At 48.3% G+C, this 27,098-nt stretch overlaps 1 long non-coding RNA gene across 1 annotated transcript; it reads right to left on the bottom strand.

Moving 5' to 3' along the window:
• Positions 1–10,963: 10,963 nt before the first annotated feature.
• On the bottom strand, positions 10,964–26,112 carry LOC139047361 (uncharacterized). Its single transcript, XR_011507120.1, has 2 exons — positions 25,788–26,112; positions 10,964–11,105 (listed from the first exon to the last, which is right to left on the bottom strand). It is a non-coding gene; the product is annotated as an uncharacterized lncRNA (long non-coding RNA).
• Positions 26,113–27,098: the final 986 nt, after the last annotated feature.

Raw genomic sequence — 27,098 nt, 5'->3', positions numbered from 1 at the left:
ATTGTGGTAGTGGCAACGCCGGTAACTACATCTCGTGGCGCTGTGTTGGACCACAACCCGCTAGAATTTTCATTTTGTAACATGCGCGTTACTTCCCGTCGAAGGTAAATTTAAACAAATGAAAACGGCCGCGTCTTAATGCTTACGTCGCCTCTTTACACCAGCAGCTTAGCATAATATCGTTCACCGCTGCAACATCGCTCTCTGCCCGCTTTGCTATCCGCATGCCGCGCTACCGTAAACGTCTGCGGTAACCCGGTTTACCTTATAGGTAATACGTTTACGTATACAGGCTATTCTATGCTAAAAAGCAGCAATAATCGAGCACATTGATTGGAATGTGCGTGGAAGAAACGTTAACATTCGCCGATGGGAAGCACCTATTGCGATGCCTCACGAACCGGCCTGGTGATTTATTGGCGGTTTATTACTTACGGTCGCGTCCCCTGCGAACGGAAAGGTTTACTAACCGGCTGCCTATTTGTCGGCGTCAGATAGTTTTAGCTGTCCGTAAACGTATTACGGTGTACAGAGCACCGGTACGAAGAAACAGCGTAGCAGCCACGCTGGTAGAGCCATCCTAACTGTGACGCTGACGACGTCAGCTATAGTGATCAAAGGTTGTGGAGCAAGGACTGTGTTAATACATGTATTTTTATCTAACCTAATTTCCTGCTTGTGGCTTCAAGCATTCTTGTGTGACTTTGTTTATTACGCTTTATCTTCCCAATTTTCCAAGCACTCAAATAGTTTTACAAACACTGCGAGGTAATTACAGTCTCAACCCACATGCGTAATCATTGCGAATTGTTGCATTTTTAACGCAATATTTTCGTGGGGATGGTCAATTTGATAAGTCACGATGCCGTTTGAAGCGAGAAGGACCAAGTTTAGGCAACTTTACGTCCTACACGCAATTCCAATGCGCGCTGTAAGAACCGCCATACTTACAGCTTCCCTACAGTCACCAGAACCAGAGTTCCGTCTTGTAATTCGTGTAGGAAACTACGATTTATCCCAAGTACCTCCTCTTGAGTCTATAGCTGCTTAAGACAGTGATGACTGCTTTCCATGGAATCGCCCACTTCTGAACGGCTCCATGAATCGAGTCGTCCTTCTTCCGTCATTTTTCTTCTTTTTAATTATTCCTCTTTTGTTTCCTTTTTTTCTTCTCCGGTGCGTACCCATATTTCCTGGTATCGCGCTCTCATCATCACAGCTTCCTTTATGCACAAAGTGAAGCTATACGTCATCACGCGCATCGAAGCCTATAGAGCATCGCAATGATTTTGACACACAGAGGGCGTCCATAACGTACGTGCCGCCGAAATCTTGAGACACGAGCGTTCCATGCACTCCGCCTCAAACGGACTGTATTGCGGCTGGTGGCCACGAGATTCGAACCCCTGCGAGCTTGTGTTTGAGCATCAACAGAACACCATTGTAGTGGCCGAGGCGAATGATATAATACTGCGTGCCGACGAGACTGGAGAGACAGGACGCCGTTCGGAACTAAAAACCAGACGACAAAACAGCGGCGAAAAGTGCAGCGTTCCTACACCTTTCTCGTCGAACGCATAGCACCCGCACAGTACGTTAGCTTCAAACTGAAGCAAGAATTTGAAGAGAGAGAGAGAGAGAGAGACAGAGAGAGAGGTTGCCGTCTGCTCGGAATGCCGCCGAGCAGACGACAACCAAAAAAACAAAGTAATAAAGAACAGGCAAACAAATGTTGAAGCTGTCCCCCCCCCCCCCCCCCCCCCCCCCCCCCCCGTCCGTGCCGCCGGGGTCTCTTTAAAAACTGAAGAACGCGGCGGCGTGGATGATGGTGGCGCGCTCTGGGAGTCCATTAACCGCATAGCGTTGTGGCGTAATGTGTGTTATATGCGTGCGTCATTTCTCCATGTCGGCCTCTTTTACTCTGCGCGTCCTCCCCTTTGTGTTCCTCGCGAACACACGTTGCCTTTATGCAGCGGTTCGTTGTGCCCACCGCACCGGAGGAGGGGCGTATATGTATGTATACGCCAGGCCTGCGCCTTTCATATATGTACTTTTTTTTTCTCTTCTGTTTCGCATTTTTGTAATGACTGGCAGCGCAGACTCGGAGGATATGGCGCACTGCCACAAGGTGCAAACACCCTGCATGATACAGAGCATTTCTTTCTTTCTTCTCCTTCTCTCTCTTTTTGGAATATACAGACTTTTCATGCGAAGGATATGAGCGTAAAGAATGTGGTGTTATTGTAGAGGATGTTGGGTGGACATACTATGCCTCCAATAGGTGAACTTGAGAGGGCTGAATAACAAGAATTCGTTACCCTTTATTTTTTTTATTTCTTTTGTTAGAGTTGGGTGTAGCTGTTTAAATGGCAAACGTGCATACGCATATCAGGCGTTAATGCGCCGACATTTCTTTTTTTTTTAGTTTGAAAATCTCACATAATTCGAGATATTCGTCATGCAATTTCAGCGCTCAATCCAGATAATATCGACCATGAATAGGGTGGTACAAAATTTCAAATTTGTTTTATTCTTTTCAGGAAACAACTGAAAATTATTAAGTTAAGGCGCACATTTCTTGCGCTGATGATATTTGGGTACTCTTTGTTGTTTCACTGCGTGATTCTCGAGAGAGCAGAGGCAGCAACCAGCACATCTGTGCAGGGACAGTACAGACGGCCATATAAAGCCGATTCCTTGAATGAATGAGCCCATTTGTGTGATCTATTCGGCAATACAACAAAAGCAACACCAGCAAAAGCACCCACAGTCTGCAAAATACTGTAAGGTACAAGCTTCGCTTTAAGGAGACGCTTCAGAGAAGCACTAAACCAATTAAGAGTGACAAAGTGTTCATCGAAAACTCTAATCTCGTTAATTTCGCGATAATAAGTACATTACTAGAATAGAAAATGAAGGTCAGTGTTTCGTTCTTTTTTCAAATTTCGCGCTGGTACGCCAGTGTGACATCACTGATTTCAAAGTGTGCTTTTCTTTTCGTATCTGGGCCGCGCGTTGGGCCAGTAAAAGTGCTCCAAACTCGCCATCTTCAATATTCGCATCATTTAGAAGACAATGTGGTCCATTTCTTTCGGGTAAACAGTTTAACTAGGCCCTAGCGGACGTCGTCAACATTAGTGACGTCATGGCAGGCTGTTGCGCAGACTTCAAGGCGGCGTCGCCACCTGTCCTTCCCCCCTTTGCGACTTTTTCTAGCTTGTCGAGCCTCTCATCGTGGTAAGAGTGGCGTTCATAGTATTAGAGAGTTTCAGCGCGTCCGGTATTCCGGTATCATTTGCAGGTTACCGGATTAGCGACGCGTTAAATGCGAGCGCCATAGCGTGCCTAGAGCGGTTGGTTTTGTGGCGCCACCTGTTGGCGTAGAGCACAACCAAACGAACAAGGAGTTATTATTGCAGTTACCGAATGTGTTTTACTTCGGTGCTATTGTAAGTTTTCGGCAGCGGCGCGATCGTGAACACGTTGCCTTTTTAAATGTGTTTTCTTTTTTTCGGCAAGGACACTCAAAGAACGCTAAACCGTCTCCGTAAGGCATTGTGGTCAGCCGAAGTGTCACACGATGTCGGTAGCAGCGTCCGCTCACGCGGTATTGAGCAAACGTCGTAATACCGAACACGCTAAACTTCTCGATACCATAGAAGAGTAATTTACTAATACCAGTGAAATCAGTTTTTTTTTCTTCTGCAGTGTCCCCTTAAAAACCGAGCCAGTCGGTTCTCCCTACTGTTTTCGCTCAAGTAATTTGCTGGTCACCTGACAGTGTGTAAAGTCACGCGGCAAAGCCAAATTCGCGTGTGTCGGGAACATAAGGCGTGGACGTATACGGACGATCACGCAACACTTTCGCCCCTGTTACGTCGCCGTCACTGAAAGTCGACCGGATGCGGTCGTGTGCAGAGCACGCAAAACTTAGCGGAGCGTGTTACCGCAGGCTTGACCGAATTCATATATACCGTACCTTACCGGCTACACAGCCCGCAGACTGACCGTGTAGTGGAAGTTCAGTATGAGAGAAAGAACGCGATAAACGAAAGATTACTGTGGCATGCCACCATGAAATTCGTGCCCATGACGTCATGAATTTGACGTGACGTCATCACGTTCCGGAGCGTAGTTAACAGGGACAGATCGCGCTTTCAGAAGCACGCTGTAACTGAACCTGGCAAATTGTACTAATGTTAGCAAACGGCCGCAACACTGGGCAAAAGACAGTCGTATTCGCGATTCCCATAGGGCACGCTATATAATGACTCGGCGGCTTCGGCGCGAAGTACAAATACAGAGAGAGAGAGTTTCGTTCTTCATTTGCCACGCACAGTGACCTCCACATTCTACCGAATGAATGTGAATGGCGTTTTGAAACGTTACTCGATCTAGCCGCTTATTTATTCCATCTCTGTATAGCCAGACATCTCTTTAAAACTCGCACGGTGTGCCAGACAACGCAGCACAGATTTCGGAACAGTCGACTCATAAACTACTAACTACAAAGTGCGTTCAGGTCAAAACATCAAACACACGCAACAAAGCAACGACACTATGCAGTATATAAGCCGTCCACAGCAACTGCAGTCGTAATACGGCTTCTTTTTCTCGTTCTCTCCCCAATTAAACTGGAGCTCCATCGACTCTACAGCGGATGCGGACTACATACATGAAAATGCGGTACGTACCAGATGTTAAGCCGCAGCGCTATACAGCCACGAGAAAGCCGCATGCCTCGGGAAATGCGAACGTAAATCAAGACAGGTGCACTGCTCCCGTCTATTACAGTGGTTTCCTGCGGCTGGCACGCAGAGCTTTGTATTTTGGTGAGCTCAAAAATTTTGCAACACCGCGTGCGTTGCGACGACCGGCTGCCCGGCGCTTTCGCCTTCGTTATTAACCGCTGTCCCCGGCAGCCGCGCCAGGCACGCGACGTTTCGGTTCGGAGAGCAGAGACGGCGATTTGGCGCTAATGGGGCAGCGCGCGTGGCCCGCCTCGCGCAGCCAGCGCCCCCTACGTCGTTTCCTTCGCCCTCTTTCCGTCCGGTGGCGCTGTGGCAAAACAAAGAAGCAAGACGAAGAGACTGTCACCTCCCCGCTGCTCTGCTGCTATCTATCCAAGAAACACTGGCAGCGCGGCGAATACAGCGACACGGCACGGACTCGCCTCGTTAGATACCGACCGTTGATTACAGCTCCTAGTTGATTACTATAGCGGAGACGTTACCGACTGTTGATTACAGCTAGCTCCTGGTTGATTACTAGCGGAGACGTCTTCGCTATAGTGTTCCTTGCGCGGGTGTTCGCTTAGAGCGCACCGAGGCGGCCGCTGCTTCGCGAAAGAAACGGGGGAAATGCAATTATATTGCCAGGACATCAATCTAAAGCAAACATAGATCTATATGTACTGCTGTATTACTTTGGAAGGGAATATGTTCAGAGATAGCGTGTCTCGAGCCGTGTAGATCATACGCGCCCGGTGACGGTCCATTGCGAATGAAGTGGAATACAATAAGACGATTTAAGCACAGTTTTGCGAGAATACAGTTGGTTGCTTCATACGGGCGCCATCGATACTTGCCATCGATACATATGCCGTTCGAAGTCATGAGGGAAACACGCCGGATTGCCTATCACGCGTTTCGCCTAGAAGCACGTTCAGCACCTTGTCACTCGGTCAGGAAAAAAAAATGGCTGTGGCTTAGGTAAGGTTAAGCCCAGGATGCGAAGCATACTAGCCTTTATTTTAGTTGTTGAACCACTGTTTAGCCTGGTGAACTGCTGTTGCTTGGCTATATTTGGTTCGGCTAGACGAAGAAACAACTCATGCATTACTTCTTCGCCTTCAAGAGTGGAACGCGACAGCGTTCCCGTCGACCCGCCAAGGGGTGTAAGACAATGGGCTACAGGGCAGCGACTACGCGCCCCGCATTGGACGCGGTGAGCGTCGAGCAAAGCAGCGTTCGGCGCGGCAACGAAATGTGCGCCTGAGCAAGAGACGCACGCCTTAGAAACAGCGCGTTTCTAAGGCAACACCGCATTCACTAGAGGCGCTTTTGTACCGCTTTGAAGCGTTGTACTCGTGGCTCAGTGGTAGCGTCTCCGTCCCACACTCCGGAGACCCTGGTTCGATTCCCACCCAGCCCGTCTTGCAAGAGTTGAGCCAAAGCCACTTCTCCTCTGTCGTGACGTCACGGTGTCACGTGATTTCATGGTCACCGCCGCGCCTGAGGAGCTGGGTTGAGCCCTCGTAATATGCTTCGCATAAAAAAAAGAAGAAAACGTATGTACAGTTTCGCACGGCACGAGAGAAGATCGGAGTACAAGGGGACCCGGTTGCATTGTCGCCGGCATTCACGTGTTGCTTTCACATACGCCTCCCGCTTAGCGACGCTTGAACTACGTGATACGAGAAATGCAGCGCGCGGACACTGGGGAGACGGTATGCCAATACCGTATTCGCGCGAATATAATGCGTGCTTTGTTGTTGTTGTTGTTTGCAAGATTTCCGGCCTCAAAACGTTCCTCGCGTTATGTTAGGGTTGGTGACGCACATATAAAGCGGATATTTTGTTAGAAGGGCACTCGTCTGAGTTAGTTGGTTTCAATTCATGATCAAGGTTATCTGCGCACCATGCATTTAAAACGAGCACTGGGGGACGACAGAGACAATCCTCTGTCGTCCCCCCAATCCTCGTTTCAAGCAGTGCGCAAATAACAATGATCACAATTCTCTCTCTCCCTCTCTCTCTCTTTTTTTTCGCTTCTAACTGCAGTCAGCCAAACCGCTAGTCACCACCGCGATCACTACCGCGTAAGGATACGTGTTCGGACACGCCCGATCGAATACGGCAAAGTTCCGAAGCGCTGATTAGGGGTGCGATCTTGTACGCGTTCCGAAATAAAACGGAGGCGGTTCGTTCTTTACGTCACGAAATAGGCGGTATGTTCCGTTTCGTTCGTCGGATAGCAGACGACACGGAATGACTGATAGCGGATATCACGTCACAATTGACGTCATGGCGTTCGGCGCGGTTAAAATTGACGAATCGTATTTGGCTCGGTGGAACGAACCGCCTCCGTTCTATTTTGGAACGCGTGCAAGATCGCACCCTAGTAGGTGTCCAGTAACCTCGGTGGCATGCACGGAGGACGACGCCGTTCTTGGCGACACTGACAAAGACGTCAGCAGTGCATGCCGTGTTTGGCGACGCTGTAGCTAGTACGCAGTGACAATTAAATAAAGCGCCCTGTGCGCATCCGCTTTTAATGCGTCGTTTCTTTTTTCATTGCGCGCATCACTTCGCCGCTATAATCGTAATCGCGTCATGTACGTGCAAATATACGATAAAAAAAAATACCGCGCCTGCTCGCGATTTGTTATCGCCTGAGAGCGCGGGAAATGTGCTTGTCTTCTACTGTTATCAGTCGTCAATGTAGTTTTTTTTTTTTGAGGTAGTACTTGCACACACTGCAGAACAGTGCAGAAAGGTATATGTGAAATGAATGAGTGAATGAATAAATGAATGAATGTGAATGAATGAATGAATGAATGAATAATGAATGAATGAATGAGTGAATGAATGAATGAATGAATGAATGAGGAAAATAACTGAAACAGGCAATGTTAATAATTTAATTTGCAATGACTCTCAACCCTAAATGTCTATACTAGGAGTGGCACACACGCTCTAGGCCTAGAATGGGGTAGGCAAAATATTCGCGCTCACAATATTAAAATATATTGTGAGCGCGAATATTAATATTGTGAGCGCGAATATTAAAAATATTGTGAGCGCGATGCCTGACTGACTCTTCTTCATCTCTACGCATCATCATCAGTTGTACAAATTCCTCATCTGTAATTATCATCATCACCCACACAGTTTGTTCTTCATCGTAGCTCGAGCTCGGCTGGATTAAACGGTTCCTTCTAAGAAACTCAAATCCGTTGAATATCATGCGTTATTCACACACATACACTTTTTCCCACTGTGACACTCCTAATGCAAACGCAATGAAGAAAAAGCAACATGGATAAAGAACAATAGACAAATAAAAGAACTGCACAAGTGTTAAAATATAGCAATTTCAGGGTAAAAGGCGATCGAAATAGAAGAAGGTGGGCGAGCATCGTAACTGTCTCGTCTGTCGACCAAGGCAAGCGGCTCCCAGAATTTTTCTTGTTCTATGTGGCTTTGCCGACGCCCCAGTGGCGTATCCCCCATTCTGCTTTTAGGTTGAGGGGGCGGGAGGGGAAAGGGTACGTGGAGATGAGCAGGCCGCATACTAACACAAAAGTTACGGAACAGGGCATGTGTTGGCCCTCCCCCTCCCTCCTGGCTAAGGAGCCATTGGTCCAAGGAGACGACGTCAAAAGGACTGAGTTGATACGAACGCTGTGAGGTAAAATACAAACTCGGGGAACGGAGTCCCCGCTTGGCGCCTTCCCCATCCGGAACATTGAAAGCCTCCATCCGGAACCTCTCGGAAGTGTAACAACAGCAGGTCTCTGCGCGCGCTGCACCGACACTGTGTCAGGCCTAAAGGTCCTTCATCAGCTTACGCTCGGTAGTTGTAGCAGTATGGAGGGGATTTAGCTACTATAGGCCCTTCCCAGTTTCCTCGTAGCACACACGGGTCCCTGGAGGCCGCATGTACCAGTGTCACGCTGCCTCCTTCCGGCTACCTTCTCCCAGCAGAGACCCCCCCGCCCCGTCTCACACATCCGTTTACTTTTCTTCGCGAAGCATGACCACTGTATGGTGGTATGGCTCGCGTCGAATACGGTCGCGGGAGCCGTATGTGTGAAAGGAACACGCCAATGCCGACAACAATGCAACCGCGTCCCCCTTGCCCCTAACTCCCGCACCCTTCACCATCTTCGTTTTGCTTTTCTTGTACGACACAAGAACCTCGGTTCCCCCTGTCGAACTGATCGCACTCCCGTGGCGGATGCGGGTTTCTTGAATGGGGACGACCTGCAGACGGGACGGACGTTTAACTACGCGAAAGACCGCGCCTCACTAAAACGCATTTCTCCTTTTTGCGTGCTTCTTTTTTTTCTTTTCAGTTTATTTCTTCCTCGCTGTCCCGTTACATCCATGCTTTGGCCATTTAAGACACCGACTATTGACAAACCCGGTCAACAGTCAGGAGAAGAAAAAAAGAAACACAGAAAGAAATGTTTAAGCAACTACTGAGGTGGCCAACCTCAGTTTGCAGCGACCATGGTTAGTGGAATAACCGCAGTTAGGCTTTTCGTCTAACTGGGTGTAACTTCGGGTAGCCGGAACTGAGGTGCGTCTTAACTGTGGTTAGCAGGCCCGTGTAACTAGGGTATTTATACCCTAGTTACAAAGTCTGTAAAGCGAACGACAGTTGCGCGTAGCTGCGTCTGCTACACGTGGCCTCCGAGATGGCAGCGGCATGCTGCACAGTGCAGATGCCGCGGCCTCCACAAGTCATCTCGCCGTATGGCTACTACTGTATGTGCTACTACTGTATGTGACCTTTCGTAGCATGTACAGTGACTGCCATCGTAAGGCACCAGCGACGTGCTAGTGTTCCTGTATACACTACGGCGTGTTGGCGCACAGCGCCGCGGACGGCAGACGTCAGAACACTGGCGTGTGAAGCAGACGACGGCACGAAGGGGTTCGCGTTGCATCCAGCGCTTTCGCACTGCGGGTTTTAAGGCCTGACTTGCGGGAAAACAAATTTTCGTGCGTCTGCTTTTGAGAAGTGTCGCCACTTGTAAGAGGCAGGACACGTTCGTGGCACCAGGTACCATATAAAGTAGAAAACTAGCGCAAATTGCGATGCAAATGCACCCCTCCAACAGAGCTCACCGCGGTAAGCGACGTGGAGCTCCAGCGTTCATATTCCAGATGCTATGTTGCTGTGCACGTTAACATTGTCGCGTACTTAGTCATATATATAGGGGAAGAGCACAAAGAAAGATCCGCCGACGACGGATGAAAAATGTATAAAATACGTGCCATTGGGTATCTATCGCGAGGCCGCCATGGGTGTGTGAGACTGGGTGTTTGCCCGAAGAGCAGACGGGCTTCTGCCGCTCATGAATGAATCTTTCTTTGACGTCAACTTGGGTCACTGCATCACAACATCACGCACCTTCGCGGCGACGTTCACGTAATACGATTTTTCTTGCAAATGAAGGTCAACGTTACGTTCTTTTTTCCTACTCTCAAAAGGCGCGTTCTTGCCAAATATGACCTACAACATCGCGTCCGTGCTCTTGAAGAGCTTGGCATGTGAAATATTGAGCTAAAAGGCCTTCGCTGTTACCGAAGTGGAGCAAAAAGACTGGGCTGATTTTCTCGCTAATCATACAATGACGAAGTATTTGTCAGAAGATTGCAAAGATTAGCAGAGTGACTGCAGTGGTTATGAGCGATAACATGTAGGCTTGGGGCGTGCGTTCCATAGCTTCAATTGCAATGTGGCAGTATTCGTATCCGTAGAACCTGCTTCTTTTTTCCGTCCTTCGTTCCGAACGAACTCCTCGTCCAGGCACTATCACCGCTATCACCATAGAGAAAGAAAAAAAAAGTTAAGAGCGGCCACTCCCATACACCCCCAGCGGCCCAATCGAACCTAGCGCACCTGGCGGTTGATGAGAGCAACTGGCCTGCACTCCCTGTTTCGGTTCCGCTGGCGCGAAATTTGGATTACCCCGCGTAACCGACGTTGGGCTGTCGCGGAAGCTTGTCATTTCAGACCACTTTTCGTCACCCAAATGGCAACGCTTTTATTTGTCGCTTTGATTTAGCGATTCACTCTTTTGTCTAGTTCAATATTTGGTGTGAATTGAGGTAGTGACGCAATTTTTATTTCGATTAAGTTGTAACAGATGGAGATAGAGGTAATCATAATTCACTACGGCTTTATCCATCGCGCTTGTCTTTTGTGTTATGGTACAAGCGCTCATATGTATCAAAGAGACAGAGTTTCCGCAATGTTTTTATTGCAAGTCAAGATAGGCTTCTTCTGGGTTCTGCCGTTGTCAAAGCACCACGACACACTGCAGTAGCTGCCGTAGCTTGGACCGCCGGACGGCACGGCATCAGCACGGTCTGAAAATGTCAATAAGTGCACGCTTCATTATTTACCAAAAACATATGCACACGTCATAACTGTACCAGGAAACCGCTTTGAATGAATAGCGAACCGATGCATAATATAAAACCACCGACACATCCTGACCTCTGGCCCATATAACCCGGACTTACAAGGATAAATGTTGATGCCCCGTACAGGGGTGTTCAAAAGTTCCCAGGCCGCTTTCCCATTTAATCCCATGGAGGGCATCGCGGCCTGTGAAGTTTTGGACACCCCTGTACGTACTCAGTATAAGGAGTACATTGGTAGGCAAAATAGCAGTTCACATAAGCGTGATGAAAATACATTCGAAACGTCCAAATACGAGGCCTTTGTTCAAATGCGCGCCACGCCACGCCTACGCGACAATACGTTGTGCAATGTCTTCGCCACAAAAAAATGATAAGGAACCGAAAATTACTAGAATGCGCAGTGCTTCCCAACACGGCCGCCGCAATAAGTACGTGCAGTAGTCACTGGTGACTTTTCTCCACCGTTACTTTTCTGTATAAACAATCCGCACGGACGCATACACCAGCGTCCGTCCGTGCGCCTTAAGCCTGTTTCACATGATGCGATTTTCGTCGCACCGGAAGTGCGATTTCCGTCGTTTGCGATGAAAATCGCAGTCGCAGTGCCGACCCCCCGATTTTCGGCTGCGACCAACCGGTTGGTCGCACAGTCGCACCGTCGCACCGATCGCTGCGATTTTCCGTCGAAATTGCGCGGAGAGCTGTCAACGGAGCTATTTCGCCGGTTTGTATGGGTTTGTTTTGGAAAATGGCGCTCACATGACAAGTGCAATGCGCGGAAACGTGGATCGTCGAATTCGGTACGTACGCGAAGGGAGAATAAGAAACTTGTACTGCAGATTGCATTCTCCGATTGCTATGCGTTTGTTGACACGCTACACAGCAAATGAAGTGCATTTTCACGTCTGCTTCGCACGCCTTTGCGAGTTGTGAGTGCTAGGATGTGTTCGATCCCCAGCAGACGACGAGGTCGTCACAACTTTCTTTTGTTGAGTAGCATGCAAAAATCGCGCTTACGGAGCAGCTTGAATTATCTCAACCTCGGCAAGGGCAAATGACAAAACAGCAAAGTACCCGAAGTTTTAACGTTGCGCTGAACGCGGTACCGTTCAGTTGCATTTTCTTGTCGGTTTTCAAGCAGGAATTTCCTGATGCATCTTGAAAGCTTATCTTGCCTCTTATTAAATTTGACACTGCAAAAGTGTAGGCTATCGTAATGAATTTGCTACGATAGCGTTAAATCCGTGGCTTGAATAAAATATTACATGCACGTTAAGTTTCACCTCTTCTCTGGAGATTTTTTTTTTCTTGCACAGAAACCAATAAACATTGACTATGTTGCGGACTTTGTATCCTTACTGCATCTGTATGAACACTTGCTCTGCAAGGTAATTAACTGTACAGCTAGTAGATTAAATAAATTGCTTGCTATAGTGGCACAGTGACAACGTACCCTCCTGCACAATTATGTAGAACTCGTGCAACAATGCGAAAAGCAGGCAAACGGCCTGTTCTTGTGGGGATAAAACAATATAAAAGGACACGCTGAAGAAAATTAAATCAAAACTGTGCAGTGAAGTCAGCCAGTACAAGCAGTTCTTGCACGTTCACAGCTGATCAAGTGTGCAGAAACATTCATGCCTTACATGTTTCTAGCAAGTTTCTAATAAGCTTGCGATCACATATTAGTGTGTAAATCTATATAACGATATCCGCTGCGATTACTATCCTTATAAGTAATGAATTACCATGCTACTTGCAAGAACATATCACCCGAGGATTTTAGAACAAATTTCTGCATTTCAACTATACACAATATGTGGTTTATTCAATCAAAGACCACAAACAGGGCTTTTTTGCAATGACAAACTTATTCCAAACTTTACTTACATACAGGCAAGAAAAAAAATTATAGACAGAAATATTGTTCTTCAATTTGTTCACCTGCCACTGTGGCTATAGCATTCTGCTGCTAACACAAGGCGAGGGGTTGATTTGCCAGCCATGGAAGTCGCATTTCGATGGGAGTTATAGGTGAGGAAGAAGCTCTTGCACTTAGATTTAGTTCATCACCTTTTATTGAACCCTTACACTTCAAAATACTATTGCATAGGGGGGCATGCTTATGCAAAATCTAACGCCAATAGAAAGCAAAGGGCAGAATTGTAAAACAACCATCTTTCATGATAATTTGAGTGTGTAAATATTCATTGCATCAATATGTATTGTTCAACAGCACTGCACAAATAAGCATGATCAGGTATAGTGTCACGTGGTAGTGACGGCGAAGAAAGAAGCAGTATGGTGGAATACAAAACTAGCTTTTATTGGGCGAACCTGTGCCCACAAAACAGGCTACACTTATAGCACAACGAAAGCGGCGAACACAGTCGGCGATCGTCGAAAATCTGATCAGCGGTTCAAGCGCGTCGGCTTTTATACACAATCGTCGAATGTTCCAGACTAATTGTTGGCACCCGCGTGCCTTCCATAAAGTTCTACATCATTCGCGTCAGGCGAATAAATCAGATAACACAAGGTTCGGCAACAACAGACTGCGGATAGAAGCATCGATAACTTTCCAGAAACTTCGGATACATTCAAGCGCGTCCCGCGCTGTGCGATACGATTTCTTAGGCGGTGAAACCTGGTCGCCCGATAAATATAAATACACGTGTCAATACCCCCCTCTTAAAAAGCATCGTCCCGATGCTACAAAGAGAGCGAAACACAAAGGGACACTTATTAAACATAGGTAACAAAACAACGAAAAGAAATAAAGTCCAAAGGTCAGTTACGCGAAGTGCCAAAATTGGTCAACGCTGGTGGTACGGCTTGAGCCGCACAACGTGGACAATTTCAGGTCGTGAGCGGCGCCGCTGTGACAGCGAAATGCCGTCTGGCACGACCTCGTAGTCCAGTGCACCAATACGTCGGATGATCTTGTACGGTCCAAAATAGCGACGCAAAAGCTTCTCGCTCAGTCCTCGTCGGCGTATAGGGGTCCAAACCCAAACACGGTCACCGGGCTGGTACTCAACAAAGCGTCGTCGGAGGTTGTAGTGTCGGCTGTCGGTCCTCTGCTGGTTCTTTATCCGCAGGCGGGCGAGCTGTCGGGCTTCTTCGGCGCGCTGGAGATAGCTAGCGACGTCGAGATTTTCCTCGTCGGTGACGTGGGGCAGCATGGCGTCGAGCGTCGTCGTCGGATTCCTGCCGTAAACCAGCTTAAACGGCGTGATCTGTGTTGTTTCTTGCACCGCCGTGTTGTAAGCGAATGTTACGTACGGCAGGACCGCATCCCACGTCTTGTGTTCGACGTCCACGTACATCGCTAGCATGTCGGCGAGGGTCTTATTCAGCCGCTCCGTAAGACCATTCGTCTGCGGGTGGTAGGCCGTTGTCCTCCTGTGCCTTGTCTGACTGTAGTTCAGAATGGCTTGGGTGAGCTCCGCTGTAAAGGCCGTTCCTCTGTCGGTGATGAGGACTTCTGGGGCACCATGTCGCAGCAGGATGTTTTCGACAAAGAATTTCGCCACTTCGGCTGCGCTACCTTTCGGCAGTGCTTTAGTTTCAGCGAAGCGGGTGAGGTAGTCCGTCGCCACGACGATCCATTTATTTCCGGTTGTTGACGTCGGAAAGGGTCCCAACAAGTCCATCCCGATCTGCTGGAATGGTCGGCAAGGAGGCTCGATCGGCTGTAGTAATCCGGCTGGCCTTGTCGGCGGTGTCTTGCGTCGCTGACAGTCTCGGCATGTTCTGACATAACGGGCGACGTCGGCGGTCAGGTGCGGCCAATAATACTTTTCTTGTATCCTTGATAGTGTCCGGGAAAATCCTAGGTGTCCAGCGGTCGGATCGTCATGTAGGGCGTGCAATACTTCTGGACGAAGTCCTGACGGGACAACAAGAAGGTAGTTGGCGCGGACTGGGGAGAAGTTCTTCTTCACGAGTAGATTGTTTTGAAGCGTGAAGGAAGATAATCCGCGCTTAAATGCCCTGGGGACAACGTCGGTGTGCCCTTCCAAATATTCGACGAGGCCTTTTAGCTCCGCGTCTGCCCGTTGCTGTGCAGCGAAGTCTTCCGCGCTTATCATTCCAAGGAAGGCATCGTCGTCCTCGTCGTCTTGCGGCGGGGGATCAATGGGGGCGCGCGATAAGCAGTCGGCGTCGGAGTGTTTTCGTCCGGACTTGTAGATCACCGTGACGTCATATTCTTGCAGTCTGAGGCTCCACCTCGCCAGCCGTCCTGAAGGGTCCTTTAAGTTAGCTAGCCAACACAACGCGTGATGGTCGCTGACGACTTTGAATGGCCTACCATATAGGTATGGGCGGAATTTTGCTGTAGCCCAAATGATGGCGAGGCATTCCTTTTCAGTCGTAGAATAATTGCCTTCCGCTTTTGACAGCGACCGGCTAGCATAAGATATCACCCGTTCATGCCCGTCTTTCTTCTGGACTAGGACGGCACCGAGGCCTAGGCTACTGGCGTCAGTGTGGATTTCCGTATCGGCGTCTTCGTCGAAATGTGCGAGTACCGGCGGTGACTGCATGCGTCGTTTCAGTTCTTGAAATGCGTCGGCCTGCGCCGTTTGCCATTTGAACTCGACATCAGATTTGGTTAGATGCGTTAGCGGCTCAGCGATGCGTGAAAAGTCCTTGACAAAGCGCCTGTAGTAGGCACACATGCCAAGGAATCTACGCACTGCCTTCTTGTCAATGGGCTGCGGGAACTTTGCGATGGCAGCTGTTTTCTGCGGGTCGGGGCGTACTCCGGATTTGCTGATGACGTGGCCTAGGAACAGAAGCTCGTCGTAAGCGAAGCGGCACTTTTCTGGCTTGAGAGTTAGCCCTGATGATTTGATGGCCTCTAGTACTGTTGCAAGCCGCCTAAGGTGATCGTCAAAATTTCCGGCGAAGACGACGACGTCATCCAAGTAAACGAGACAGGTCTGCCACTTCAATCCTGCTAAAACCGTGTCCATGACGCGCTGGAACGTTGCAGGCGCCGAGCACAGTCCGAATGGCATAACCTTGAACTCGTAGAGGCCGTCTGGGGTGATGAAAGCGGTCTTTTCGCGATCTCTTTCGTCGACTTCTATTTGCCAGTAGCCAGACTTGAGATCCATCGACGAGAAGTATTTAGCGTTGCAGAGCCGATCCAATGCGTCGTCTATTCGTGGGAGGGGGTATACGTCCTTCTTCGTGATCTTGTTCAGACGACGGTAATCGACGCAGAAACGCAGGGTTCCGTCCTTTTTCTTTACCAGGACCACAGGGGATGCCCACGGGCTTTTCGAAGGCTGGATGATGTCGTCGCGGAGCATTTCGTCGACTTGGTGCCTAATAGCTTCACGTTCTCGCGTCGAAACACGGTAAGGGCTCTGGCGGAGTGGTTGAGCGCACTCTTCGGTTATTATGCGATGCTTTGCAACTGGTGTTTGTCGAATCTTTGATGAAGTCGAAAAGCAGTCCTTGTATCGTCGGAGTAGATTTCTGAGCTCTTGCTGCTTGCTTATGGGGAGACTTGGATTTACGTCGAAATCTGGTTCGGGGACAATGGTCGGCGGGGTAGAAGCGGCAGAATCTGTGAGGATTAAGGCATTGCTCGTTTCCACAATTTCCTCGATGTACGCGATTGTCATGCCCTTGCTGATGTGCTTGAACTCTTGGCTGAAGTTGGTTAGCATCACTTCCGTTTTCCCTCCGTGGAGTCGAGCGATCCCTCTTGCGACGCAAATTTCACGGTCTAGCAGTAGACGTTGGTCGCCTTCGATGACACCTTCTACGTCAGCGGGTATTTCAGTGCCGACCGAAATAACAATGCTGGAGCGAGGCGGGATGCTCACTTGATCTTCGAGCACACTCAAGGCGTGGTGACTACGAGGGCTCTCCGGCGGTATCGCTTGATCTTCAGACAGGGTTATCGACTTCGACTTCAAGTCGATGACTGCGCCATGTTGGCTTAGGAAGTCCATGCCGAGAATGACGTCGCGTGAACACTGTTGGAGGATAACGAAGGTGGCAGGGTAAGTCCGGTCATGAACGGTAATTCTTGCTGTGCAGATTCCAGTCGGCGTAATCAGGTGTCCTCCAGCGGTCCGAATTTGAGGGCCTTCCCATGCAGTTTTAACTTTCTTCAAATGGGCGGCGATGTGTCCACTCATTACGGAGTAATCGGCCCCTGTGTCCACTAAGGCGGTAACTGCATGGCCGTCGAGAAGCACGTCGAGGTCGGTGGTTCTTTGTCTGGCGTTGCAGTTGGGTCTTGGCGTCGGATCACGGCTGCGTCGTGTAAAACTGAAGCTGGAACGTCGCATCATCAGCTTGTCTTTCGTCGTCGTATTCTTTACTTCCAGATTTCGTCGGGACGGCGGCGTGTCGTTATGTCGTCGAGGTAGTTTCTTCGGCGTCTTCGACGGCGGCGGAGGATCTTCGTCAGTTCGACGAACAGCAACCGCACCTCCATCGGTTGCTGCTTTTAGTTTTCCGGGTATGGGCTCGCAGAGCGGCCCCGAGCTGGGCCGCTGTATGGTCGGCGCTGCGGTGAAAGGTAGCGGCCTGGTGACGGCGAACGGGATGGTCGTCGAGGGTTCCACTGAGTGGCGGCGAGGTAGTCGGCGATATCGCGAGGGCGTTCACCTTGCTGCGGGCGCGGAGCGTTCACGGCGAAACCTCGCAGTCCCATCTCCCGGTATGGGCATCGTCGGTAGACGTGGCCGGCTTCGCCGCAGTGGTAGCAGAGCGGGCGGTGGTCGGGGGTGCGCCAAATGTTCGTCTTCCTCGCGTAGGTGCGCTGGGCGACGGGTGGTCGTGCTGGCGGTGGCGGCGGCGGCGGACGACGGAACTGCGGCGTGACAGGGCCCTGGCGCGGTCGCGGCGGGGGACCTTGACGGCGTGCGACGGCGGCGTAGGTCATCGCTTCTGGCTGGGGCTGCGGTAATTCAGGTTGCACCTCAGGAGCTCCCAGTGATCGCTGAACCTCATCTTTCACGATGTCAGCAATCGAGGCTACTTGAGGCTGCGACGAATTCAAGACCTTGCGGAGTTCTTCGCGCACAATGGCCCTTATGGTCTCTTGGAGATCAACGGAGCCCAGCGCTTGGACGGCGCACTGAGGCGTGAGCACTTGGCGGTTATATTGCCTAGTACGCATTTCTAACGTTTTCTCAATCGTCGTAGCCTCTGTCACGAACTCGGCTACGGTCTTCGGTGGGTTTCGGATTAGTCCGGCGAAAAGTTCTTGCTTTACGCCTCGCATCAGGAAACGCACTTTTTTTCTCTTCGGACATTTCCGGGTCGGCGTGCCGGAAAAGACGGGTCATCTCTTCTGTAAAGATAGCGATGGTCTCATTAGGTAGTTGGCCTCGGGTTTCCAGCAGAACTTCGGCCCTTTCTTTTCGGACAACGCTCGTGAACGTCCTCAGGAAGTTACTGCGGAACAGGTCCCATGTTGCTAGGGTGGACTCCCGGTTCTCAAACCACGTCCTCGCGGCATCTTCCAAGGAGAAGTACACGTGTCGTAGCTTATCTTCAGAGGTCCAGCTATTGAAGGTCGAGATCCTTTCGAAGGTTTCGAGCCAGGTTTCAGGATCCTCCGACGTAGCTCCACGGAAGGTAGGGGGCTCTCTGGGTCGTTGAAGTACGATGGGTGAGACTGGGGCAGCCATTGTGGTTGTCTTGGCCACAATCTTGGTCTTCTCAGGCAGAAGTCCGTGCTCCGGGGGCAGCTGTTGGAGACGACGGCTTACTCGATGGTCCGTGACTACGTTGGTGCTCTCTTTACGGTCCGGGCTTGGATCACGGCTTGTCGGGGGCGTGCGGTACATGGACCAAAAGCACCTCCACCAGATGTCACGTGGTAGTGACGGCGAAGAAAGAAGCAGTATGGTGGAATACAAAACTAGCTTTTATTGGGCGAACCTGTGCCCACAAAACAGGCTACACTTATAGCACAACGAAAGCGGCGAACACAGTCGGCGATCGTCGAAAATCTGATCAGCGGTTCAAGCGCGTCGGCTTTTATACACAATCGTCGAATGTTCCAGACTAATTGTTGGCACCCGCGTGCCTTCCATAAAGTTCTACATCATTCGCGTCAGGCGAATAAATCAGATAACACAAGGTTCGGCAACAACAGACTGCGGATAGAAGCATCGATAACTTTCCAGAAACTTCGGATACATTCAAGCGCGTCCCGCGCTGTGCGATACGATTTCTTAGGCGGTGAAACCTGGTCGCCCGATAAATATAAATACACGTGTCAATAGCAAGTACTCTGTCAGGAAGCTGGTTCTACAGATGTATAAATGTCAAGGCATGAATGCTCATACTACGTCGCACACATAGCACAAACAAAACCTTTTTCAAGAGTTGTCCCTTCTGGCAGATATGAGTGGGCCATAAGCAGCAGAAACTTTATTGCAGGACATTATGTAATACTGCTTATGAAAAAATGAAGAGAGTGAAGAGGCTTTTAACAGCAGTACTGCCTCATGCTGCGCTAATAGGAGGAACGATGAGCAAAAACATTTCTCGTAGAGCACTTAAACAGTAACTTTCTGAAAGACTGAAAATTCCAGGTGAGAGTTGGAGGTACATTTGGCCCACACACACCAACAACACGGGCATACTACATGAAACACTACAGCCTATGGTGTATTACAGTCTATGGGAAAGCTATCTTATACAGAAATCAAGAATGATGCAACAAGCCCTCGACAACACTGCAGACTTTCTTGGCCAGTCTGGCCTCTCGCTTTCTGATAAGTCAGCTCATATCAACGTCGGAAAAAAGAGAAAGACTAGAATCAAGAACTACCCCAGATTGCACATTGTGACCCACATAGCTGGACAAATATGCCCGCAAGTCAACATCCACAAATCCTTAGCTAGTGTAAGCCCATGACGGCAGAGCCAGCACGTGGGTGAAACAATTATGCAGTGCCTGGACGCAACTTCCACATCTGGTGAAAAGAATAATCTCGAAATTATGGGGGTGGACGAGTGGATACTATAGAAAATCGCAGATGCTGTGCTTGTGTCCAAGGTATCGTACGGTATGAATTACCAGCAGCACACAAAAAGACAACTCATCGAATACAGGCATCGGGTAGTAATAACAGGTCTTTCCAGCTGTACCATGCTTGAAGACCTCTATGAGAAAGTAACGAACAAGCACCTAGACGGAGTAGAGTTGCAGCCTGCAGCACAAATTCTTTGTCTTAAGAGCTCAGAACCTCGTCCTAAGATACTATGCCAGCTAGCATATGAGATGCAAAGACGACTACCTCTCCCTTCAGAAACACAATGTCGGGAGTACCTGAACTTGAAACACAACAGGCCCATACCGTGGAATATGGGGGCAAACAATTAGGCCAGAAGACTATATGCAACTGCAAAACACACAGAGGAGGTTGTTAATCATGAAGATGCAAGCAAACATAAGGCACATATAGTACACTGATCTGGCAATAGCAGTGTAACAGAAGTATGACACTACATAAACTAAACCCCATATAAGTGAGTACCATTCCAGGTCATCCTATACCTAGAAAAGCTGAACTGAAAGCAATCAAAGCAGCACTTGTAGTGCAGATTACACCCTGCACAACACCCTGCATGGATTCACCAGAAACTGTCTGTGCCTGCACATCACACAAGATTGTCAGGAAAATCAGGTGATTGACACGCGACTTGCAAGCACATGGCCAGAAATTAAATTACAGGATACGTAGCCATGCAGATATTCCAGGACACAAGCAGGCTTATAAGCCCGACATAATAACTGAAAACTAGATGAGTTTGTGTGTATTCATTATTAACTGAAGTGCAACAGATAGACAACAGACAAGAACGAAGCTCTCTGTGTGTTCATTTCGTTCCTGTCCATCACATTTCTGTTGCAATATAGTTAATGAATTCACAAGGCTAGTCTTTATCAGGTTTTATTGCATTACTACTTCATGGTAACCTTTATAGATCACTGCATTTTCACAATAAACCTTTTAATCAGAAGTTAGCATACCCTGTTCTTACTGCTTCACACTGTACATTCTTGCTACATTGGCCAAATAAAAAATTTTGTAAGGTATCATGAGGGTCATTAAAGTGACTTGTTGCAGTCTAAAAAAAACGAATAGCCTGGCTGCAAATGGCACCAGAGAACACATAGGACAAACAAGAAAACCGATATGATTTAACAACCAAAAGTTTAATGTACACACCGAGTAAATGCTAGCTGACAAGCAATAGACTGAACATACACAAAAAGGAGAAGCAAAAATTCAGGTGCGTTTCCTGACAGGAAATGCATCCATTTCTAACAGAGGCTGTGCTGACAAGATTAACCCAGCATTTTTAGATCTACAGCTTCCGTAACTTCTCTAGGCAGCCGATCTGCACAGAATGCTAGCCTCTTCCTCTACAATGCACGCTCAGATGTGGAGAGTGCATTGTAGAGGAAGAAGCTAGCATTCTGTGGAGATCGGCTGCCTAGAGAAATTATGGATGCTGTAGATGCAAATACACTGGAAGAATCTTGTGTCAGCATGGCCGCTGTTACACTTTCAGAGATGGATGCGTTTCCTGTTGGGATCTGTATTGACACACATCAGATCTTGCTTCTGCTTTTTGTGTAAATTCGATTTATTGCTTGTCAAACAGCATTTACTCGACATGTTCAATAAACTTTCATTTGTTAATACACTTCATGATTGTCTCGGTCTCTAGCAGAAAGGTGTTCATTCTTTTTACAGTGAAGCTGTATATGCCTATGTGAAACACTCATGGTCCGATCCCAAAAACCTTAGTGTAGGGGTATGAGCCATTGTTTAAGGGGGTGTGAGCCATTGCATTCGTCTTGCATGATGGATGGAGACATTTCTTGTTGGGTAGACATAGAAATGCTTATGCATTTCAAACATACATTTATCTGCATATTATTGCAGGGAAGGGACACAGAGGGGGATGGGGTTAAGACAAGATCATGATGTCATTATCTCGCAGCAAAGGTTTGGTGGGCCATTGGCTAGACTGATAGTGACGTCGTTTCTCTCTAGCAGCAGAGCACGCGTGCAGCAGTCTCTCTCAGACTTCCCAATAGGTTCGAAAATGTGTCCCTGTATTTAATTAAATGAAATGTGCAGCCCCGGTGTGTCACTTCGTAACTACAGTGCATAACTAAGTCATAAACATTATGATTAACGCATTACAAAACACAAGTGCATAACAGCATTCAGAAAGACTTTGATGGGCCCGCTGGATTAACACAATGAACCACTCATTGCACTTCCCATGATGGTGATCTTGCAAAGTGCAATGTGTGGCATTCCAAATAAACAATGTGATAAACCCAAGCCAAACATGTGCATAACCTCATTAAGAAACACAGACATAACCAATAATATAGAAAGACTTGAATAAACCATTGGAATTAACCCAGTGATAAACACTGGGGCTGCACATTTCAGCTTCGTTGGTTTACCGTCTGTACAGGGTGCATGGGCAGTAACTTTTTCTGTTATTGTTTGTTAAGCATTGTATAATGTTGTGCCAGTAAAATACGTTGGACTAGTTGGTGTAATGTATTGGTACTGCTTTTTTTGCTGGTTTTTTTCTGAATGTTGTGCCCTTCTTCCTGATGTAACAACTTTTTTATTCCCCCTTGCATAATACTCCAACCTTGCAGCCTGCAAGGTATATAACTAAGTACATAAGCACGTCATTCATTCATCTGCATACACCTCGCACAATTCCTTGCTCAACAAATGTCACTGCATTGATGTCTCGCAGCGTGCATCTACATTAACTGCCATTTGCGTTTCGGTATGGTTTGTGAACAGTGTAATGCATAAAGATTACATGATATTAAGGTTGTGACCTATGCGGTGCATAAGCAAACCTTGCAAAAGATGACATGTTGGATTGTTGAAAATAAGACAAATTGTATATATCGCAGTTACTTTAACAGCATTTAATTGACCACTTGACAGAAACTTCACTTCGCATAGATTCCAACACTTACACTGAATCTGCAGTTTTCTTTTTTGCTTATTAATGCAGTCGCTACTGCATGGCCACATGGTAGATTTGAAAACAAAGTGAAATAAATTAGTTTGTTGCAATATAACAATATGTGTAGATCACTGCGATTGTAACACGAGAACTTAATACAAACATGCACACTATAGGATGCAGACAAATGCTCAGGACAATCTCCAGAATGTTTGCATCCTGATACTTATGAAAGTGAACGGTTTCATTCCATGGCTGTCAATGAGAGGGAGAGAGAAAACTTCATTGTGTTCGTGGAACAAAAACGCATTGATAAGCTTAGACATATAGTCATTGCTTAACACTTTCGAAATGAATAATTATAGCTTGCTATCGACATTGGAGCAGCCTTTCGACAGCAAGAAAAGGAATCAGTTTTTCCAGCTCTGAACATCGAATTGCAGGAAATGCAAGCAGGCATAAAATTCTGCCAATATAATCTGTTTAGGAATACGAAATTGGAATAAATATTGAAGCTTGCATTTGTACTTTCTATGGCTGAGCAATCTAGTTTGAAATGACTCCCATAAGCATGTCATAACAATGTTGACCTAATACAGGTTAAATGCATGACTAGCTTAAGAAATCTGGATAATTGCTATAAATTACAGTGAAGAAACTATAATATCTAATAACATTAATAATGTAATAATAATATTTATTTCCACAAAACAGGCTAACCGTGAGAGGCGTGCGAGGCTGAGCAGAAAGCTGAAAAATTCTACGGCAAGTGCGCCTGCCGTGGGCCTACGATCCTGCATTATGAATAGCGCGTATTGATATGGTCTTCTTGTTAGAAGTTCCGCGTATACTACCAGCGCGAGACACGGGACAACAAAGTGGACGAGAAGCGTGTCTTTTAGAATGCTATATTACATCGTACAGGTTTCTACAAAAGCGACGGTAACTGCTCGAAACATTTGATGCGTCGGCTTTTGCGCCTTTAGAAATATTTAGAGAGGGCTCCCATATATGCATTCGCAGCGCAAGCACGGCGATGGACGAACCAGGCTAGCGCTAAGGTTGAATTTCACAACACAGTTTTCATTCCACGTCGTTATCACACTGATCGTTTGAGGCTTCGTTCAGGGGCACACGCGGGCGTTCGGGTTGGTGCTTCTTGTTGCGTTTGGCGTAAGAATATGGCTAGGAGCAGGCACCACATATGCGCAATGACGGGCAATATACACGCATCATTTCTCCAGAAGCTGACGCCGAGCACGGGTAGCGCGAGGATCTTGCTGGGCTGACACAACTTCGTGGCAGCCGAATTCCGAATACTGCATATACGGTGAGGGTAGCTATATGAACTTGTCGATAGGTCATATTGTAGATTGTTGTAGCGCAGGCAGAACGAAACGGTCATAGAATGTAGATAAGACAACACACAACGCTGAACCATAGAATAAAGAATCGCTGGCTGAACCACCTGCGAACAGCTGTTTACGTGCGCGATGTCGCACTGAACTAACAAAACCGCCGTCGCGCACCCCAAGACAAATCTTAGCTAACGTTCTTAAATTAGTAAACGTACATATTATTTGCTTGTAATCAAGAGAAGTCAATAATATTATAGTGTAAACGTTTTATTCACTAAAATAAAAGAATTATGCACCGTGTGTCACGAAACTTGGCAGTAAGCAACCCTGGGCGTCGCACCAGTCGCATTGTTGAAATCGCAATCATGTGAAATGAGCCCTCTAAAAATCGCATTGCGACGCGTGCGACAGCACCGATTTTCGTCGTTGCAGTCGCAGCATGTGAAACAGGCATTAGATACACACCTCGCTAAAGTACCAAACGCAATAAGCTATGCTCGCTGTTTATGTCACATGCCATTGTTTGCAAGCAATATCGTTAAAATATTCAGGAGCCCTTACTCTATAAAGGAAACGAGCAAGCAAAACTTCGCTACAGCGTGCCTAACGACCTGCTTTATTTAGGTAGCGCCCGTCCCCGGAACGCCGTTTTCGGACTGAATCAGCGTGGCGTCTTTTATGTTCTTTCCAGCGTTCGTCAGCCTCTAGAACGGGCCAACGAAAAGACCGTCAACCGTGACGCGATCATTTAAACGCGGTTTAGGAATTCAATTTTCTCGAAACCGGAATTTTCCTGAAATGCGCAATTCATGGTATCGACCTTAAGCGTTGTCCAGCAGATCATTTTTAATCCGCCAACACGAACTATTTTAATGGAACGCCGATACCGCGGTTATCGCAAACAGCGCTGGGCAAGAACGGTTTACCCTCGCAAACCTAGACGCAGCGTCTCGATGGCGTCTGACAAGCTGCGAGTCGCAGTGCAGTGCACAGCCGTGAACCGGTGGAAGGTAATGGCAGCTTCGCGTCGTTTATTTTCACGGAACGCAACCAACAAAGATTATGCCGTTCTCGGTGGAGATAGCAAGGAAGTACAGCTAGTACAGCCCTCTTGCTACGCGTTTCTTGAGGGGGGATGCTTTTCGCAATGTTCGCGTCTCGCCGCCTCATATAGAGCCGCAAACTGCTTTTTTTAGCGAACCTCGTCGCGCTCACAAGTCAATTACTCCAAGCTTCGCTTAAAAACGTGACCCACCTTTCTCACACACAAGAACACCGCCGCAGTCGACGTTCACGAGACGTTCCCGCTGGCACGCCGCTGGTGTTGATTTCTTCTCCATGGACGAATGGTGATTGGTGTTGATGGCAGTACGAATGAAGAACAAAAAGCACGGAAGGTGTTCTCGATAAATTCTGTTCTTATGTATCAGAAACACGCCAAATTTGGGTGTATAATTATTATTTTGTAAAGCGATTGAGCAGAATTCATTACAACATTTTCTTTTTTTGCGCCTGCGTCCTCTGGCGTTTGATGAGAGCATTCGTTCGTTACGTAGCCGTGACGTAGTTCCTGAGGCCAGATTTCTCGGAGTGTCCGCTCTTAGTCTTTTTCTTTCTCTATGCTATCACCATACGGCAAGGTTCTGTCTGTCAACGCTGGCCTATGAGCGGACGACGTGGCGTGCTCACGGGCACACGCTTCGTGCGTATGGAAATGAGTACCGTAACCCCGGTCCCAAATTATCTGCGAGTCTCTGGTCACCGTGTGACGTTTGACTACCGCGGCTTGCAACGCGTGTGTCGTCGGTGCGGTTCCAGCGACCACTACCGTGCACAGTGCACCGCAGCGTTCTGTGGCCGTTGTGGCGTCCATGGCCACGAAAGCGACGGGTGTGACCGTCCTTGTCGGCGTTGCGGGGATAGTCACCCTACGGTCGCGTGCCCTGTGCGGCGTTCATACTCAGACGCTGCTGCTGGAGCCTTTCCCCCCTTACCGCCGGCGTCAACTGCGGTTGCGACTGCGCGTGACGCCACAACCAAAGAAATCGCACTGACACCGCATGAACTAGCGTCAAGAAATGAAAAAGAAGAGGCATGCAGCTCGAGAAGTCACAGCGCGCCATGTTCGCCGGCCTCCTCTACTGAAAAAATGGCTGTGGCTTAGCTAAGGTTAAGCCCAGGATGCGAAGCATACTAGCCTTTACCTTAGTTGTTGAACCACTGTTTAGCCTGGTGAACTGCTGTTGCTTGGCTATATTTGGTTCGGCTAGACAAAGAAACAACTCATGCGTTACTCTGCTTCGCCTTCAAGAGTGGAACGCGACAGCGTTCCCGTCGACCCGCCAAGGGGTGTAAGACAATGGGCTACGGCGCAGCGACTACGCGCCCCGCATTGGACGCGGTGAGCGTCGAGCAACGCAGCGTTCGGCGCGGCAACGAAATGTGCACCTGAGCAAGCGACGCACGCCTGAGCCTTAGAAACAGCTCGTTTCTAAGGCAACACCGCATTCACTAGAGGCGCTTTTGTACCGCTTTGAAGCATCGTACTCGTGGCTCAGTGGTAGCG

The sequence above is a fragment of the Dermacentor albipictus genome, chromosome 7, assembly GCF_038994185.2.
Source record: "Dermacentor albipictus isolate Rhodes 1998 colony chromosome 7, USDA_Dalb.pri_finalv2, whole genome shotgun sequence".
NCBI classification, from domain to species: domain Eukaryota; kingdom Metazoa; phylum Arthropoda; class Arachnida; order Ixodida; family Ixodidae; genus Dermacentor; species Dermacentor albipictus.
The sequence above is the reverse complement of the archived record's forward strand: the minus strand, read 5'-3'. Positions and strand labels throughout refer to the sequence as shown.